This window comes from Myotis davidii, unplaced genomic scaffold (assembly GCF_000327345.1).
Source record: "Myotis davidii unplaced genomic scaffold, ASM32734v1 scaffold137, whole genome shotgun sequence".
NCBI classification, from domain to species: Eukaryota; Metazoa; Chordata; class Mammalia; order Chiroptera; family Vespertilionidae; genus Myotis; species Myotis davidii.
In genome coordinates, this window is record NW_006288719.1 from 1,599,389 (window position 1) to 1,606,603 (window position 7,215).

Genomic DNA, 7,215 nt, shown 5'->3' on the forward strand with positions numbered 1-7,215 from the left:
CCTCTTGCTTTGCTGCCTCCTGTCCGTCTCAGGACGGGGCCGGGCCGGCGGGTGAAATGGGACAAGGGCGCTGCGCCGCGTGGAGCGGAATCCCGGCCCGCACGCACCCAGGTGCTTTCACAGCTCCTCGCCCAACACTCGGCCGCAGAAACACCTTTCCCCGCCCCACGCAGTCGGTCAGCGGGGCCAGGGAGGGCTGACCTCTCACCGGAGGCGAAATGATTCCCCACCCCGAGGGCTGGAGCTCCGGGAACTTGCCAAACTGTCCGGAGTGAACCGGGCTGGGACTGGGATGCGCGAGTAGGCTGGGATGGGTGGGGCTCCTTGCTGGTGGTGCTATGGGGAAGTTGCCGGGGAATTTCACCCTTGACCTTACTATGCGGTGCTGGAGGTGAGGGAATGAAATCGAGAGTATACAACCTGGGAGGTAAATTAACCAGTTTTTCTGTTGGGGAAGTGTGGCTTAAATCCTGGAATTGGTGCGGGAATAGACCACCCAAAGCCTGCTCAGTTGACTGTGGAAAGGAATTCACTCCCAGCCCAAAAAGCATGTGGCAACGACTGGGATTTGGGAGGTTGCTTTGTTTGTGAGTGATATTTGTTGTTCTTGGTGGTGGTGGTGATGTGAGTTCTAGATTTCCACCTCTTATCAATTATCTCACTGCCCATCTGCCCTACCCCCAGTTAAAAACCTCCAAAGATACTCTTCACATAGGGAAACCCTAGCTGCTCTTTGTGGTAAAAACAATTAGAATACCCTGGGCCCGATGCCCCATCTTTTCTTTTCCACTGGCTCCTGTGGGGATAAATGAACAGTTGAAGTTTCAAGATGTGTTTTTCACACCATCATACTCTGCCTTTCAAAAAATACACCCACCCCATCATTTCCTCAGACAGTGTTTAAGTGTGTCCTCATGAACACAGTTTGTCCACACCCACACACCCACGTGCATGTACCTACACATATGGACGTGCACTATACACAGGCACACCCAACCTTGAAAAGAACTTTAGAACTGCGTGCAGTTTGTCTTTAGCACATCATCCGAAAGCAATAAGAAAGTGTTGTTGCTCTCAGGGTGTGTTCTTGGAAGTGTTTCTTGTCTCTGCAGAGGATGGGGCTTAAGTTATCCAGTGCTATGTATTTGGGGAAATTGAGGGGAGAATTGGGAACTATCAGGAGGGAGGGGAGCTTCCATTTTGGATATTACCAACGTGGCTTCCCATGAACTATATAGTCTTAGAAACAGTAATGTTGCCCTGGCCCCGGGTGGCTCAGGTGGTTTGAGTGTCGTCCTATGCCCTGAAAGGTCACGGGCTGGATTCCTGGTCAGGACATATACCTGGGTTTTGGGCTCCATCCCCAATAGGGGCATGCAGAAAGCAGCCAATCAATGTTTCTCTCTCACATCAATGTTTCTCTCTCTCCCTTCCTATCTCTCTAAAATCAATAAAAACATATTTTTAAAGAAATAGTAATATTCTTTTTTATTTTATTTTATTGATTTTTTACAGAGAGGAAGGGAGAGAGACAGAGAGTCAGAAACATCGATGAGAGAGAAACATCGACCAGCTGCCTCCTGCACATCTCCCACTGGGGATGTGCCCGCAACCCAGGTACATGCCCTTGGCCGGAATCGAACCCGGGACCTTCCAGTCCGCAGGCCGACGCTCTATCCACTGAGCCAAACCGGTCTTGGCAGTAATATTCTTTATTTTAATTTTGATTCAATGGAATTTTGACTTTCTATAGTTGACCTGATGCTTGCCTTGTTTAGTCTATAGCAGGTTTTGGTGGTCATGTCAGCTGACTTCAGTGGGAACTGCAACTACCCATCAGTGGCAAAGGCCAGGGGCTAAGCAGGAAGGCTAAAACACGTTTGCTGATGTCATGGCACTCCTATCCTAACTGGAACATCAATAGAAAAATTAATACCGTTAACTATTAAAGTATTAAAAATAATTACCCCAAATTTTAAAAATATAAAACATATTTTATATTAAATATGTATATGTATATATAAATATATTAAATATAAAAAATTTAAGGAAAGTAGGCACTTTGGCCAAATGCTCAAGGGAATTATATCTAGTGCATTCTTTTCCCTGGATCCCACTACCAAATACCTGTCGCTGGATAGCAGTCGCAGTGGGATTGTTCTGCTTACCGACCCATGTGCATCAGTTTTAATAGCAGGTACTGGCATGCAGAGAAGGCCTGAGATAACGTGTCAACTTGGCCGCCTATTCTGCTTATTTTCCTGATATGTATGATCATCATATTTTCCAAATCAAAAGTCAGAACATGTGATTTAAAATTCAAGATCATTATTTGAGACTCTGGGAGGCCTTTTTGCTACATTGAAAAACAGTCTCAAGATCTCTTGGCTAGGATAATAAGGGACCAAATGAGGAAGTTTGGGAAGTTTGCTGGTTGGGGGACAGCTGATGATTTCAGTTAACGATAGCTGTGCTAGGCTTGAAGAGTCTACAAGACAACCAGGAAAAAACATTTTGTAGAACTACAGTGTCATGCAGGGCCAGAGATGTCCAGAGATGAATGTTAAAGGAGTGAGAATAGTTGAGTTCAAGCAGAGACGGCAGACAGCCCCATTTAAGAAAGGATCCTGAACACACAGTACTTTTCCCTGTTCTCTCTCTCCTCATGGGTCCCGGACCTCATCTGGCTTCAGTTTCCTAGGAAAATATTTGCATTAAATATTATAATGTTTTTAATAATAAAGTTTATTCAAATTTTTAAGAAAAAACACCAAGATTCAAAATGATAGGCAAAGGTAGAAACAAATCATTCATGCTAGAAGATATCCAAACAGTAAACAAAAATACTACAGGAAAACATTCACCCTCACAGTAATGAAGAAATGAAAATGGAAGTAACTACAGGATACCATGTTGCACCTTTAAAAATGACATAAAAAACTAGTGTGGGGTTGCAGTGAAATGGATAGATTCAGCGTATTGTTAGTGGCGTTGTAAATTGGATACAATCCTTTTGGTGAACTGTAAAGCGATACCTGTACATAATGCCTTACCCTTGACCCAGTCGTCCAATTCTTGGGTATTTTTCATTAGTAGGAGATTAGGGAGGAGAAAATGGCCACACCAACATTTATTCAGTGCTTCCTTCTTATATAATAATAGTAATTACTACGATAAAAAATAACAGTATTTATTGGTCTCTTACTGTATACTAGGCACAGTACTAAACATGCTATCCATACTTAATTAATCCTCCAAATAACCTCATTAGGTACACACTTTAACTTTCATTTCACAGAGAAGGAAACAACTTACAAAGATTGAGTATCTTGTCCAAGTTAAGCGAGAGAGCCAGAATATAATTCCAGACCAATCTCAAAACTGTTTTACCCATCAGCATTGAATAATCCCCACAACCATCCCTGGGGGTGAGTGTTATTAATTAATGACTTTGTGTAGAAGGGAAACTGAAAGTTAGCAAGGTTAAGGAACTTGCCCAAGGTCACATAGTTCATAAGTGGCAGAGCTAGATTTGGAACCCAAATCTGTTTGGCTTCAAAGCCTATATTTTTCCACTATACCATATTTTTTCCTGAGGAAATAATTTAGTAGAGGAAAAACAAGAAATATAGTCTCAGACATTTATTGCAGTATTTCCTAAAATAGCAGTATAGTTGGAAATTTCAAATCTAAATGTCCAATAGAGCACAGTCCTTACAAAGGACAATTGTGAGGAGATAATTATATCTCACCCGGAGTGATATTTTAGTTCTATATTCCTGACTACCTTGGTTGTTGTTTAGCTACCTCAAGCTTATCGTGTATAAAACTGTGGGGAAGATGCAAATGTGGCCTTGTTTTATGAAAAAGTAGAACACAAAATAGCGCCTATGTATCATTGCACTTTCTTCAGGACATCTGTGCACGTGCTCAGCAGCTGGAAGAAAATGAGCAAAAACCTGTGCCTTTTGATGAATCTCTAGGACTTGATGCAGCTTCTGGCACATGGTGAACATTCAGTAAATGTTTGCTTTTTAAAAAAATACGTTTTTATTGATTTTAGAGAGAGAGGAAGGGACAGAAAGAGAAATATCTGATCGGTTGCCTCCCACATTCCCTGACCAGAGACACACACTCCGACCAGGGACACACCCTAACCAGACAACTGAATCCACCTGGGCATATGCCCTGACCAGGAATTGAACTGGCAACCTCTCAGTGCATGGGGCGATGCTTAACCAACTGAGCCACACTGGCCAGGGCCATTCAGTAAATGTTTACGAAAGGCATGGGCTTGCCCTGACAGCTGGGAGAGCCTGTCTCCCATCCGCAAGCCCAGCACTGCCAAGATGGAAAGTCAGGCCTGAGGGAGAGGAGGCATGCAGGCCAGGCAGGGGTTCATGCTGGGCACATGCCACCTTGGAGGCTCTGGGGAGGCAGATGAGGGGAGGGCATAGGATTTCATGGCTTAGAGGACAGGGGACGCCAGGGACAACCAAGGAGCTTGCCTGTAATAGGCCTCCAATAAACACTTAGAGGAATTAATGACTTGCACTGGCTGACATCAAAGGCTCCTGCAGTCCCTCACTTCTCTCCCCACTTCTGACTCTGTTTTGCCTTCCTGTATATTTCAAACATCCTCTGCCCAACCACACAAGATTTCTCCTTCCTTGGAACCCTGTCATGCGCTATAATCTCTGTGTTACATTTATTCTCTTATGTGAGTGTAGGATTCGTGCTATAGAAATAGTCTCAGAGCCAGTTAAGGAGATAGAAATTGCCATTTAAAATCCAACCTGACAGTTCCACTTCTTGCTGGATTGTGGACAGGATTTTTTCTTGGAGGTATTTTCTGAAAAATGTCTTACTTTCTACAAGTCTTTGGAAAACACAGCTACCTACCTATCACCCCCACTCCCACCCACCCACATCCCATAAATGTAACTGATATGGAAAGAACCAAGAGATTATATCAGCTCACAGAAGAGATATCAATATGTCAAAAACGTTTAAGTATAAGATGATACAGAGCCTGACGTAGTCCCGTTGAAAAATGGCATGTCCAGATTTGGCAGGATTGCAGCCCAGGAGGGTTTCCCGGGACTTAGTTGTCTGTGAATGATTTCACTGGTGTCCTTGAGCTGTGGCGCAGTCCTCAGAGGGACTGCAGAACCAAAGCGGTGAAGTGGGTGGAAGCTGGTGGAAGCTGTGGCGTCCTAGAGGGATTGGAAGCCAGATGCACAGGTCTCCTGTCTCTCCTAAGCTTCCCGCCTGCTCCCTCCGCTCCCAGCCTGTGAATCTGCCTCTGGCTGAGAGACAGACTTTCAGGAAACATCAGATGCCAGACCCTGTGAGGATACAGCAGAGAAAAAAGAAATGGATTCTGCCCCGATGGCTTCGCCCTGTGGTTGGTGGTAAATCCTGCAAGGTGAAGGTGTCCATATCAATGTAGCTTCTCCTCCAGTAGCCCTGTGTGGCCTGTGGAGGGGGCCCTGAGAACGGCCTGGGAGTCAGTTCTGGAGGCTTGAGTGTACCTAATGTAACAAGGCCTGAGACGAACATGGATCTCTGGGGTGTCTGCATTTTCCAGTAATATCCAATTTAGTCAATTCCTTTAAACCAAGGGGAGATCTTTCTCTCAGACACCTTCTCCTGCCTACTTACTCCTGTGGGCAATATACATGGAACTACTAGATCACAGTTCCATACCCCAGGGTTGGAGAGAGTGTCCTTGTTAGGCTTTGTGACATTATAACTCTCTTAGCTTCTTTTCTATTTTCTTTTATCCTCTTCGTAATCTGATAAAGCAGGTATTTTTTCCTTTTTGTAAAGCTAAAATCAACAGTAATAATAGCTAATACTTATTGACATTTGGCTCTGTGTTAAACTCTTCATATGCATTATCTCATTTAATTCACAACAGCCTAATGAGTTAAGGGTTGTTGTTGTTGTTTTAAATCTCCATTCTACGGAGAAAGCTTAGAGAGGATAAGCCACTAGATTGAGATAATACTGCTAGGAAACCCTGGCCGGGTAGCTCAGTTCGAGCATCATCCCAATGCCAAGGTTGTGGGTTTAATCCCCGGCTAGGGCACATACAAGAATCAGCCAGTGAATGCATAAATAAGTGGAACAGCAACTCAATGTTTCTCTCTCACACTCTCTCTTCTCCCTCTACTGCCCCCCCCCCCAATCAATTTTTAAAAAGCTGCCAGGAAGTACTGGATCTGTGAACCCCATGTGCACTTAATCCCTGGGCTGTACTGCCTCCCACAGTGAAGTATGAAGAAGTTAAAGTGATCACCCCCACAACTCGTAACAGCCAACCCTGACCTCTTCTCACTACAAAACTCTTGCTATTTCTACTGACCATGAGCTAATTTTTTAAATGCTGACCATTTCTTTTGGCAATAAAGAAATGCAAGATGTTTGCCTTTTTAACTTTCACACATACTTTTGAAATAATTTGTTTTTAAAAAATACTTGAATGTTTTGCTGCCCTTTTCTTTATGCGTTTTAGTAACATTAATGTAGTCATGGCTAGGCTGGTTTCTGTACATCGATTGTGGTCAAGGGTTGTAAGGGATGGAGAGCCTAGTTGTACTCAATTCCTAATGAAACGGACCTTAACTTCGGTAAGGGAATGCAGAGGAAATGAAAGATCTGGAGAAACCACATGAAGGACAAAGGAGTTCAGGTGAAGGTTAGTCAGAAATATTTTTCCTCCTGTTAGCATACTTGGGCCTTAAAACTGAGAAGCAGCTAGCTGAGAGCTTTGCTAAGGCGATTCCAGTCTGTTTTGCTGCAGTTAGTTACTTGCACAGACTGTGATAGTTGAGAGCCGTAGGCTCACCTTCCTCTCCTTCTCAGGAATGTTTCCTTATTGGCATTGCCAGCAGCGCTATTTAAAGGCTGGGTGTAAAATATCACCTTAGCATATCACAGGAGCCAGCTTCCTCATTCCACTGTGTTGGACTTTCTAATAATGAAAGAGGAAAGTGGGCTGCAAGAACCAAACTCCCCAAAGAAATGGGGTGTTTTACGTTTATATCAAATTAGCCTTGTCTCAACTTTAAAACAAGGCATTGCACATCAGCTAAAGGAGAACCAGGGCTGCAGGAAGGGGGGGGGGGGGCAGGCTGTTGGGAGGGATGGTCACCTGGCAAGCTCTGCTCTGCTCCCCAGGTCTGTGCTCAGGAGTCAGGGAGGCCAGCC

At 44.2% G+C, this 7,215-nt stretch overlaps 1 long non-coding RNA gene across 1 annotated transcript in view; it reads left to right on the forward strand.

Moving 5' to 3' along the window:
• Positions 1-6,581, forward strand: part of LOC107182659 — a 7,960-nt gene extending 1,379 nt beyond the window's left edge. The window contains exons 2-3 of the long non-coding RNA XR_001513385.1: positions 5,291-5,414; positions 6,209-6,581. This is a non-coding gene — a long non-coding RNA (uncharacterized LOC107182659). The remainder of the gene's footprint in view (positions 1-5,290; positions 5,415-6,208) is intronic.
• Positions 6,582-7,215: the final 634 nt, after the last annotated feature.